An 11,303-nucleotide genomic window follows, 5' to 3' on the forward strand; every position below is an offset into this window, starting at 1 on the left:
GTTTTATTGATTTAGTTAAATAATATTTAAAATTCTATTCTTCATGATAATTTTGTTACATTAAATACATCGAAATTCTAAAATTTTAATTTCTTTTGTTGTGAATATGTGTAAAATAAATCAAATGACGAGATCTTAATTTACTCCTATTCATTAATTTGGTTTCAATTTTAAGGTTAAAAGAACGGCTTATTTATTAATTACACGCGGATCGGTCAAGATTATTTGACCAATTTATTAAATTGCCAATAAATTACATATTGATATATTAGTACCTTTGATTTCCAAAATCAGTAAACATGATTAGATTGCTTAACAATTTTATTTGACCTAATTACATTTATTAATGTGACTAGTTAACTATGTTGGTATAATAGTCCGCTAAAAAAACCTTAAAATATAGTGGGACAACATGACTAATATTGGACTACATGGAGAGTAAGAAACAAGTATTAGAATATGACGATCTGCTCATTGAAATCAGGCTCCACAGCTTATATGCTTCAGTATAAGCTGTTATGATCTTGATCATCCTGAACCTGAATTAGGTGCGCCAAGACTGCCACAACAATTCGGTGCGCCACATTGACACTTGACCTCAGCTCCATATTGAATAAATCTGCAATACAGATACCATAAAAATCAGGTAGGCAGCTAGAGTGATAGTATTACAGCATGATAAAGGTTTCTGACAGTATAATGTGAATATCGATAACCATTCAGATAGTAGGTAATTGTGTGAAAGTGAAGCACTTGAAGGTATACATAAATTATGCAAAAATGAAGCACTTGAAGGTCATACTTATAATCATATGTTAACGGCTCCCCTGCTTGAATAGACTGAGCAGCAAAAATACCAATGCGAGTTTCCCCATCCAGTTGCCTGCAAAAACAACCAGAGAGAGTGTGTTTAGACAAGCGCCCTTCACCAAAAGAAAGTAGCAAAAAGATCCGATTAATCTAAACATTCTGACAGTAACACAATGACCCCGGCCTAGCAACATGGCATCTTGTGCAGTGACATAATGTTATCTTGCATACACAAAGAGTACAGAAGGAAAGATACCAGCAAGTTATAAAAATGCATATATGATTAAAGAGTACAACATGAATAACAAAGACAATACATGAAAACCGTTAATGACATCAAACCACAGAGAGGGGGATTCCATGCGAAATTTACTTATTAAATAGCCACGCCTTGCAATGTCACAACAATCAACTTAATCTATAGGATGACTTGATTAGTACAGCATTATTCAATTGTAAAACTATACTTTGGTGAACAAGAGAATATACATACTCCTCTCTGCATCCATGATAATAAATATCCGCAATCTTAAGGTTACGAGGCAACTTGTGTTGACTGGTTAAATCTCATCTTAAAAATTAAAATAAGAACGTATTTGTGATGGTAACCAAAATCATAACTTTCCCACACATGTCTTATTCCTAAATATATGCATAGCGGGCTGAGGTGGCTGGTATACTATATAACTTTTTGGTTCTCTGTGGATTATAAACAAGCCACACTTTGGTTTCTTAACTGATTCAACAACACACTCAAGACACAGCATCAATAAGGAGACACTTGTCTGATTAGCATACTGACCATTTCTCCAGGTCACAGTTGGGATTACAACTGTGGTTCAAAAATCTGGAGGAGTTCCCCTTGAAAGTCGAATCAATTGTCAAGTCTTTCTCAACTTCAACTAGGTAAAAGTTCTGAGTGCCCAAGTGCTTCATGTCCCACAACCGTTGTTCGCACATAGCATTACTAATAACTGAAACAGAATAGAGTATGAAACAATAATCATACAAAAAAGCTATGGAAAGAACAAAACATGACCGATTGAAAGTCTCAAGTAAACTGGATTGTACACTGTCTTTAGAGTAAAATATTTACTATGATCGCTTATGTACAGACAAACCTGAAGTGATATTAACTTAAGGACATTACCTTCTCCAACATACTCGATGATGAAATCACCTTTATTCACAAATTCAGCAGCCTCCCCCAACCACAATTTTCTGTCTGAAAATAATAATAGTTAAAGATGGAAATATTCAAGTTTAAACAGCTATTAAAAGATAAAAGTCGGTGCATAGAAGTTTAGAAACAAATAAACTCTACCTTTACAATTTCAATCTTTTTTTCCTTTCGAAATGGTCTGTTAGTGCACGTCTCCGAGCAAAGACAGGATTTTGAGCAGCTTACACTTTGACCCCTATCAGAGCATGTTTAAACACTAGTCATAAACAAGACACATCTCACAACTTCTAGTTAAAACAGAACCGCATAAAACCTTGTTAGATACATGTGCAATAGAAGTACCTGCAGACACAATTATCGGAGCAATGAGAAGAAACACAAGTTGTACATCCAGTATCAGCATCACCCGCATCACATTTTTTATTCTTGACAAGGTAGATATCTAATACAGTTGAGGACCACTGCTCATTTATAAATACAAATAATAAACACAAAATTTTCAGGAAAAAAGAAGTATAATAAGGCAAGCAAGGATACTGCGTTTGATGTGAACATAAGGAGGTGGCTCCATTTCTGTCACAATAGCGTATTTCCAAGTTTTATCAATAACAAACTCCTCTGGAACATATGGTAGTGCTAAGCGACAGAATAGTTCCTAAGAACAGGATATATAGGTCAGCCCTGATTCTATTGAAATTTAATAGACAACATTAAAAACTTGAATGCTTTCTCAGTTTCTCTGTAATGCATATTCATTATACATATACAAATTTTGAAGAAAATGCATTTCATGTAATTTCAAAAGAGGAAGTTACCTCAACACTGTTCATTGGCACTGCAAGCTGCTCTCGAACAAAAACAACTTAGTTAAACTTTTGGAAAAGAAAGAATGATTTACTAAAGCAAAATTAAGCTTCTCTTATAGAATACCCTGTCCAATGAAATTGATTTCTTTCTGTAAACTGCATGCACTAATTTCATCCCATAATGTAGCAGACAGTGTATGACAATATATTACTATTAATATCAATACAGTGTCACATTCAATTCCAAGATGCTTAGTCTGATAAAGTATCCAAGGATCTTTTAACTACACAAAGAGCCACATATCCTAGATCGCATATCACCCTAATTATATCATTCGCAATATGCATAAGAGAAGAGAGAAGGGAAAAGGGAAGGTGAACGCATGTGAAAATAAACAAGAACCTCAACCATATAGTTACAGCATGCGACATATGCCCTTACTTGGTAACATAAGATTCTTTACCGGAAAAGTTTGATCAGTAGTAAAGGTTTAACTTCTAAAGGGGTAGTTCCATGCTTAAGGCCTTTTACAAATTACAACAAACAAGCAATTCTAAAAGTCATGCACAACTAACATAACAATTTACTCTGGTATCTCTCATAGATCAAAGAATCAAAAACTTTACAAGTGGAAATTTTAAGAAAAGGAAAAGGTACAAAGAGGATAGGGATTATCTTTCAAACCAACGAAACAAAACGTAATAAGAAAAGAAACAGATGGCATGAATCATTCATTTGAACTTTCAAGCTTAATGATACAAGAAAAACGATTCAGATGCATATTCCTTGTGAGTGCTCAGAACATACTCAGATAGTAACAGATAAATACGCCATATCATTTTAAAGAAAATAAGCAAATTATGATGAGATTCCAAAGATCCATTGATATTTAGTATGTGAAATTCCTGACAAGACATTGACCTTGTTCTCCTGATGCCAATCAGTAGGGTGTTTCCAGCATATGGCTTGCCCAGGTTGCTCCTGTAAATGCATAACATGCTCCGAGGATGGTGAACATTTTGCATGCCACGCTAACTCGCACTTTACACATCGCAACAGCTGGGAGTTTCGTTTGCAGAGAAAGCAAGCCTATAGAAGAAAACGTGTCATTTATACTATTGTAGACAGTGAACAGCAAATACAAAACAGCGTATACTAATACTCAAAGAGAAGCTACATGGAAATCCAACTAACGATATCGCTTTAAAAATTAAACTTCATTTACCAAGAGCAGCAATATATTAAGAAGAAATTCTTTGGAGCACTAATTACAATAAGAGCTAAAGTTTTTCATGAATTTTATTCCATTACTCTTTACAAAGATGAAATGCTCCAAAGAGTTTCTTGAATCCACTAATCTTTGTATTGAAAATTTATTTCCACAGCTTGTTCCTGAATAATTTTTTTGGAAGAAAAGGAAAAGAAACCTAAAGAACTAGGAAGAATCTCTCTGTAAATTTGTCTCCAAAATATTCTTCCCTTTTTTGGAAAGATTGGGAGAGGAGATATTTACTCATTTTTTAATCTTTTTTTTGCTAGATTTGGGAACACCATGTAAGAGGTCAAGGTTTAAAACCTCAGTACAGGCGATAAGGCATGGGTGCGTATGCATTTAAATTACAGTGATTGACCTTTACGTAAACAAAATAAATATATATAATAATTTCACCACATACTTAGTCCATTGATGACATACTCCTCTACCCATGTTGAGTTGTCGGTCCATAACTACATATATTGTCATAACATAGAATGTTATTAGGACCATTGAATAGAAAGCTACATGACTTACATGCTGAGGACACATAAATTTTTGTGATGATGAAACTTCAAGTCTTCGCTTTGAACAAATTAAATGATATACAGCTTCACAACCATGTGCAGAGCATAAAATCCCTGTCCCAGGATGGACCAATTTCTGGCAAATGCGACACACAACCTGAAATGGATGTCAAATAGTAAGTGGCACCGTTTGTCTGCTTCAAGCAGAAAGTAATTTATGCTTCATATGTAAACGTAAAAAAACAAAACTAGCATGATTCATTAGCAAGGTTATCTAAATTCAACCAAAATATGCTTCAATCGTCCTCATCTAGAGATGTGGAAGTAAGACTCGCCAGTCCCTGTACCTTGTTCTCTTTTTAGGAAAAAAATGTAATTGAGAAAATTAAATGAGCGAATCTTCTGTAATCTATCACGAAATTGATTACGAATTAGAATCATTAAATTGTAAAGAGATCTTTTATTGGTAAAACAAGTGGGATTGTTAAACAGATTTCTTGCCCTCATACCCTTAAAAAAGTCCAAACCCGTGACGTTCTACATAAGAAAGAAAGAAATACCTTTCTAGCACTAGGTTATCGCTGAATTACTAGGTTCTTTTTTTGATAAACCTACTTGAGCGAATCTTCTGTAATCTATCATGAAATGATTACGAATTACAATCATTAAAATGGAAATAGGTTTTTGTTTGGTAAAACAAGTGGGATTGTTGAAGAGATATCCTACCCTTTAAGGGTCCAAAATACTTCAAATCCATGACCTTTTTAAGTAAGAAAAGAAAAAAAACTACCTTTCTAGCACTAGGTTATCGATGAATCCTCGTTCTTCCTATTCTATTTGTTTCAACAGAAATTATACAAACACTTGCAACACAAAAGGGCCTTCAAAATTACCCCAAAATAAACATTACCAATTCTCTGCTATTCAATAATAATAAGAATAAAAAAAATACTTAATTTACAAGAATAAAATGTCGAAAACAGATATGATGTAAACAAATAGAGGACAGAAAAAAGGATACATTACCAATTTATGTGGGCCTAGTAAGGGAAGAACAGCGTTATACTCTTCTCCGGTAGCAGTAGTAGTCTTTTTGTTGTGTCACACCGTTTCTTGGGACGTTGAATCGGGAATCGGAGGCGGTGCTTCCAATCGCTGCAATTATCAATTGTAGTAGTATCTAAAGTTTTATTTGATTCGCATTGATCAGGGTAAGGGATTTCTGAAATTGAAGATGAAGAAGAGGGTTTTAGCAATGTCCCTAAATCTGGCATTCTTGATTTTCTGAAGAATCTAGAGAGAGAGAGATGTGTCAGAGAGAGAGAGAGAGAGATTTGAATTTAAGTTTTAGGGGCTGTCTGAAATGGGGTCTTGGGTGGATAGATAGATTACAACGCAGACGAAACTTGCAGGAATTTATAATAAATTTAAAATAGTTATGTAATAAACCCAATTTTTTTTGAAATTTTGGGAAACCCTTGTGAATAGGTTTTTGTTGATTATGATGAATAAAAATTTTTTTCATGTCACAATATGTAGGGGTTCTTTTATTGATCTTCTCAGATATTATTAGTACTCTATGTTGTATATAAGTGTATGTAAAGATCGTCACAATCCAAATCCGAACACTTTGATTTTTCCCGAAAATCCACCAGATAGCGAAGGAATTTAGTATAAGGTAACATGATAAAAATGATTTAAATTCAAAGATTTTAAGAGAGGATCATAAAAGGAATATAATGTATTGAGAAAGGTTAAGGGAACCCAAGTAATAAGATCCCGGGTATGATCCCTCAAACGATAAACGAGAACGAAAGTTAAGCGAACCGTATAACAGATCAGTGGTCATTAGGCAAGCAATTAAGAGTTAATCAAAGAGGTTAGGGATGCTGATGTCATCAAACCAACAAGATGACATAGGAAAGGTGACATAAGCATGAAATAAGGGAAGGAGGTGTGGTTGATTAATAACCACACAATTTTTTATGGGTAAAAAGGTAATTAATCAAAAACAAAAGCTAGCAATCAAGCAAACAAATCAAAAAACACAAAACACTCCATTTTCTTCATCAAGCTCTCGGCTTTCCTTCATTTTCAAGGATAAGAAAATCCAAATTCAAGCTCCAAGCATTGTTAAATCGTGAGGTAATTATCCAAGGTTCCTTGTACTTAGATATAATTATCCTATGAATCTAAGCTCCAAATTCCTTCACAATCTCTTCCTAAAAATCATGGAAATATATGGTGAATATTGTTTTTCAAGAACTAAAATTTTTGTTCTTGAATTTTTGTTTAGATTAAGTTTGGACAAGGACTTTCAAGGGTGATTCCAAGCTAATTAGTTACTCCCACTCACAAGGAAGGTATAATCTCTTAACCTAGCTTTGTTATTGAATGTTAAGAGCATAATATAAGTATTATAGTTCATGAGAGGCTTGATTGTTGTGTATGTAGAGATTAGTTGGTTTTGTGGTGTTTTTGGAGTTGTAAATCTTGATAATTAGTTAAAGAACTTAAGTAAGCTTTTAGTTAATGATTGGGGAAGTAGTATAAGTTGATATTATTGAGTTGTTGGGGCTGTTATGGTGAAGTATGGATGGAGTTTGGTTGTGATGTTGATTGTGGGTTGATTGTGGGTTGATTTGGAGTGGTATAAATTTGGGTAATCGCGTAAACATAGCCGTCGTAATGTCCGATTTACTTTAGACTGTTTTTGCTCTTAACATTAGGACCCGTGAACTCATAACTAGGTTTTGACCATTGCCATGATTAGATAGTTCATGTTACGAGCTTCGTTTTGATATGTGGTACGCTTGAATCCGATGTACGGTTTAGGAGAAACGACCGTTTTAAGTAACGGCGTTTCGCGACCGAACCATTACCCCTCGCCTTACTTTGAAATCTTGGCTAAGGACCTTAAATGACTAATTGGGGTATGAAACATTTATGTAAAGTGGATTAGGCAGTTGGTAAGGTACTCGCGAAAGAATCGCCTTAAAACCCTTAATGGTTAATTTATTAAAAATGGTGGAGCCGAGGGTACTCGAGCGACTTAAGTGAATCGTTAAGCGCGAAAGCGAACGTTATGACTCTAAATGGTTAAAGTCTAGTTTCTTAAGCGACCGGGGTTTAATTCCGACTTATGTTGTTGTTCATAGGTTATCGGACCCACTCTAAGTTTAAGTCTATCCGGGAGCACTCAGGCAAGTTTTCTATCCGTTATACTGTTGTTGTGATGTATACATATGTATATGCATTATCTTGTGATAGATGCATGATGGTTAATTAGCAAATTCTTGCGATATATTGTAGCATGTGATATGGTATATATGCATGCATGTTTCGTATTCTTGATACATATATCTGTTGATTCAGTTGATAATACATATGCTAGAGATAAGCGGTAATTTGCATATACCCTTAGTATAGGGGACCCAAAGGTGAACTTTTTTCTAAAACCGGGAGTCGATACTCCCGAGTATAATATATATATATTTATATATATATATACATATATGAATAGTTTTTAAAACTATGAATCAAATAAGGTTTATTCGATAACCTTATTTTATTAATGAATATTATTTTGAATATTCATTTGAGGGCTTATGACCCCGTTTATTTTATTATTGAATATTATTTTGAATATTTATTCGAGGGCTTATGACCCCGTTTATTTTATTATTGAATATTATTTTGAATATTCATTCGAGAGCTGATGACCCCGTTTATTTTATTATTGAATATTATTATTTGAATATTCATTCGAGCACTTTTGACTCCGATTATTTACAAATTATTATTCTTAATTTTATTAAAGAATAATGTGTCGATAATCAAACTTACTTTTGATTATTCAAATAAAGATAGTACTTTTGTATAAGTATATCTTTGGTTATTTAATATTCATTTAAAGTATAAGTTTTAAAACTTCTACTTCAATTATTTTTATAAAGATTATTCTTTATGAGAATATTATTTAAATAATAATATTTAGATATTTTCTAATATATTGGGACTACTTTATTTTATTAAATCAGCATCACTCCAAACATTCTTAAAAATGTTTTCGAGTCTTCAAAATGATTTGTAAAGGTTAGGGCGGATCCCAAAACTCATTCTTATTTTTAAGATCCTCCTTTCGAAGGGGATTTAAATACTCGCTCAAAACCGGAGGGATCCGGCTCTGTGGTGTATTTTATATTCGCAACAAGGTTGCTATTCTGATAAAAGAGTTTTTGATTACTTACCCAACACTCGGGAAGTAAAATTCTTGGAACAAGTTAATCCATTAACAGGCATGGCCTGGAAAATATCGGTGAGTTTTCCTTTCCAACTAGATACGACTTCTTGGTGGAGCCGTATCAACAAGTTTCTACTTGGGGAAAGGGGGGACGAGCTTTACGTTTCAGAGTCATGGATTTCATCTGAACTAGGAGTGGCGTAAGTGGTCGAGTAGCGCCGGCCCAGCCTTATTATATTGGCCCAAATGGCCCGGAAGTTCCGCTAAGACGGTCCATTCCTTAGGAGTCCAGTGTTCGGTTGACAAGTAAATCCGACAGGTTCTCCTCTACATGTAAAAAATGGTGGGGTTGCACTACTACGACTGATCATCGTAAGTGGTCTTCCTGGCGCGGCAAACTCCCGTAATGAGTTCATCATCCAATTGGATATTTCTGCAACACTACCCAGAGCACTTCGATAGAAAGCTACGGTTGGGCGATTGTTGAGTGTTGGCAGGGTCAAGTTTTCAAAATGATATTTGCATCAAATGAAGTATCTCGTAACTTCATTTTATTTTTATGATATTTTAAAGATTGATTCTATACAAGTTTTGTCTTGTAGCTTAATCTATGGGATGAACTATTTATACATTGAACGGTGGTAGTTCAAGTAGTATTCGGAAAAGATATAAGTATATTGGAGTATCTTGTAACTTCATCTTTTAAACTTATATCTAGTTAATGATTGTCTTATAAATGACAAAGGTTTCAGAAAAATGTTGAGACAAGGTTAGATATATGAGATCACCTTGCAACGGTATTTTTCTACAGTTATAAACTGGAACTCTGTGTATATTATACATGTCAGAGGATTTCAAAGATTGTGAAAAGTATATATGTATATATATATACTGAATATTTTGCGACTTGGTCGCGTTAAGATATCAGCTTGGTTCATTTCTTCGTGACCAAGACTTTCATGAGTACTATGAGAATGCTCATATATTGTTAATTATTATGCATATTATTTCAGTGGGCTTGTTGCTCACCCTTGCTTTCTTCTTTCATCACACAACATCAGATAGACAAGATGAGCAGGACCAAGCTCCCAATTCGCGAGCGGATAGGAAACGTTCCGCAGTTTCCTATAGGCATTAATGTCGCTGTAGCTGAGGTAGGAACTACCAATAGGCTAGGCTTTCAACTTTTGATGTACCAGACTTATGTATCTTTATGAATTGTAATAATGGCAAAGAAATGTAAATTTATTTAGAAACCCTTTTAAGGTGTAATGGCATATAATTGTGGAATAAAATGACTCGTGTTATTTTTGGATATTCATCTCTGAGACTATAACTTGTGGTGTGTGTGTTTATTGTGGGGTCACAGTATGCAGCAGTTGGTTGATTGTTAAGTATTATTAAGGGAAATGGAACTCGTGACGACCCGGATCCCCGACCCCGAATCTGGGGGTGTTACAGAAATGGTATCAGAGCCAAGCGTTATAAACCTCAGAGATGATATGACGTTAAAATAATAAGTTCACTAAGATAATAAGAACTCTTGCCAAGTTCATAGTCGGGCTACCTAACGTAGTACTGACAGTTAAAACCCTTATGGGAACCCCTATAAATATCGTGATAGAAGCGTAGTTCGTTATCGTAGATGGTAGCGGGACTCCAAACCCTGAGGTTGAGGAGCAACAACGCGATGATGTTTTATTAGTTATTGGAGATCAGATTATGGATCCAATAGAGCGTCCTAACACAGGACCGAATGATGTTCATATTGAGGATGTAGTGGTTGAGGATGTTGTCCTAGATAGGGTTGTTGCTGAGGAGGATCTCGTGGAGGATCCTAACAAGAATGAATAAAGGACCATTGAGGAATTGATGACCATGTTAGGGAAACTTGAAAGGAATATGTCCTAAGTCCAATCATGTATGAGGATTTAGGAATAACTTTTATGTAATCTGTTTTGATTTCATTAATATTAATAAAAGACTTGTTTTGTTTTTATTACGGGCTCTATCTATTTAAGTGTTTAAATAAGATATACCATAGTTTAGGGTAAAGCTTTTTATGGATTATGATGAGATCATAATAGTGAGACCTAAAAGATGATAACTCTAAACTTAAATAGTTCCTGATCATAGAATTACTAACTGGTAATTAATAATCCGCAAAGATCGGTACATACTATGCTTGCTTCATTATGAAGGATGTCTGTTCTCATAGACATTTGTGTGGTGACACTATAGCTAGTATGTAGGTGCTTATTATAGAATAAGTTCACTGAACATGACTCGCACAGCTGAACAACTGATGAAGTTCAGTCACGTGTCAGCAGTTGTTCACATAGTGATAGTTGTACAAGTATCCTTAGACTTGAGGTCATCATAGTCATCTTGTGTACACTGAACTATGCTTTGATTTAGTTCTTAGTCTCTAGGGACAATTATTAGGGCTCTACTGGGTATAGGAATTTGTACACGAAG

At 34.5% G+C, this 11,303-nt stretch overlaps 1 pseudogene; it reads right to left on the reverse strand.

The window, feature by feature from the left end:
* Window positions 1–249: 249 nt before the first annotated feature.
* Window positions 250–5,962, reverse strand: LOC141721591 (histone-lysine N-methyltransferase ASHR3-like; annotated as a pseudogene).
* Window positions 5,963–11,303: the final 5,341 nt, after the last annotated feature.

This window comes from Apium graveolens, chromosome 4 (assembly GCF_009905375.1).
Source record: "Apium graveolens cultivar Ventura chromosome 4, ASM990537v1, whole genome shotgun sequence".
In the NCBI taxonomy this organism is placed as follows: Eukaryota; Viridiplantae; Streptophyta; class Magnoliopsida; order Apiales; family Apiaceae; genus Apium; species Apium graveolens.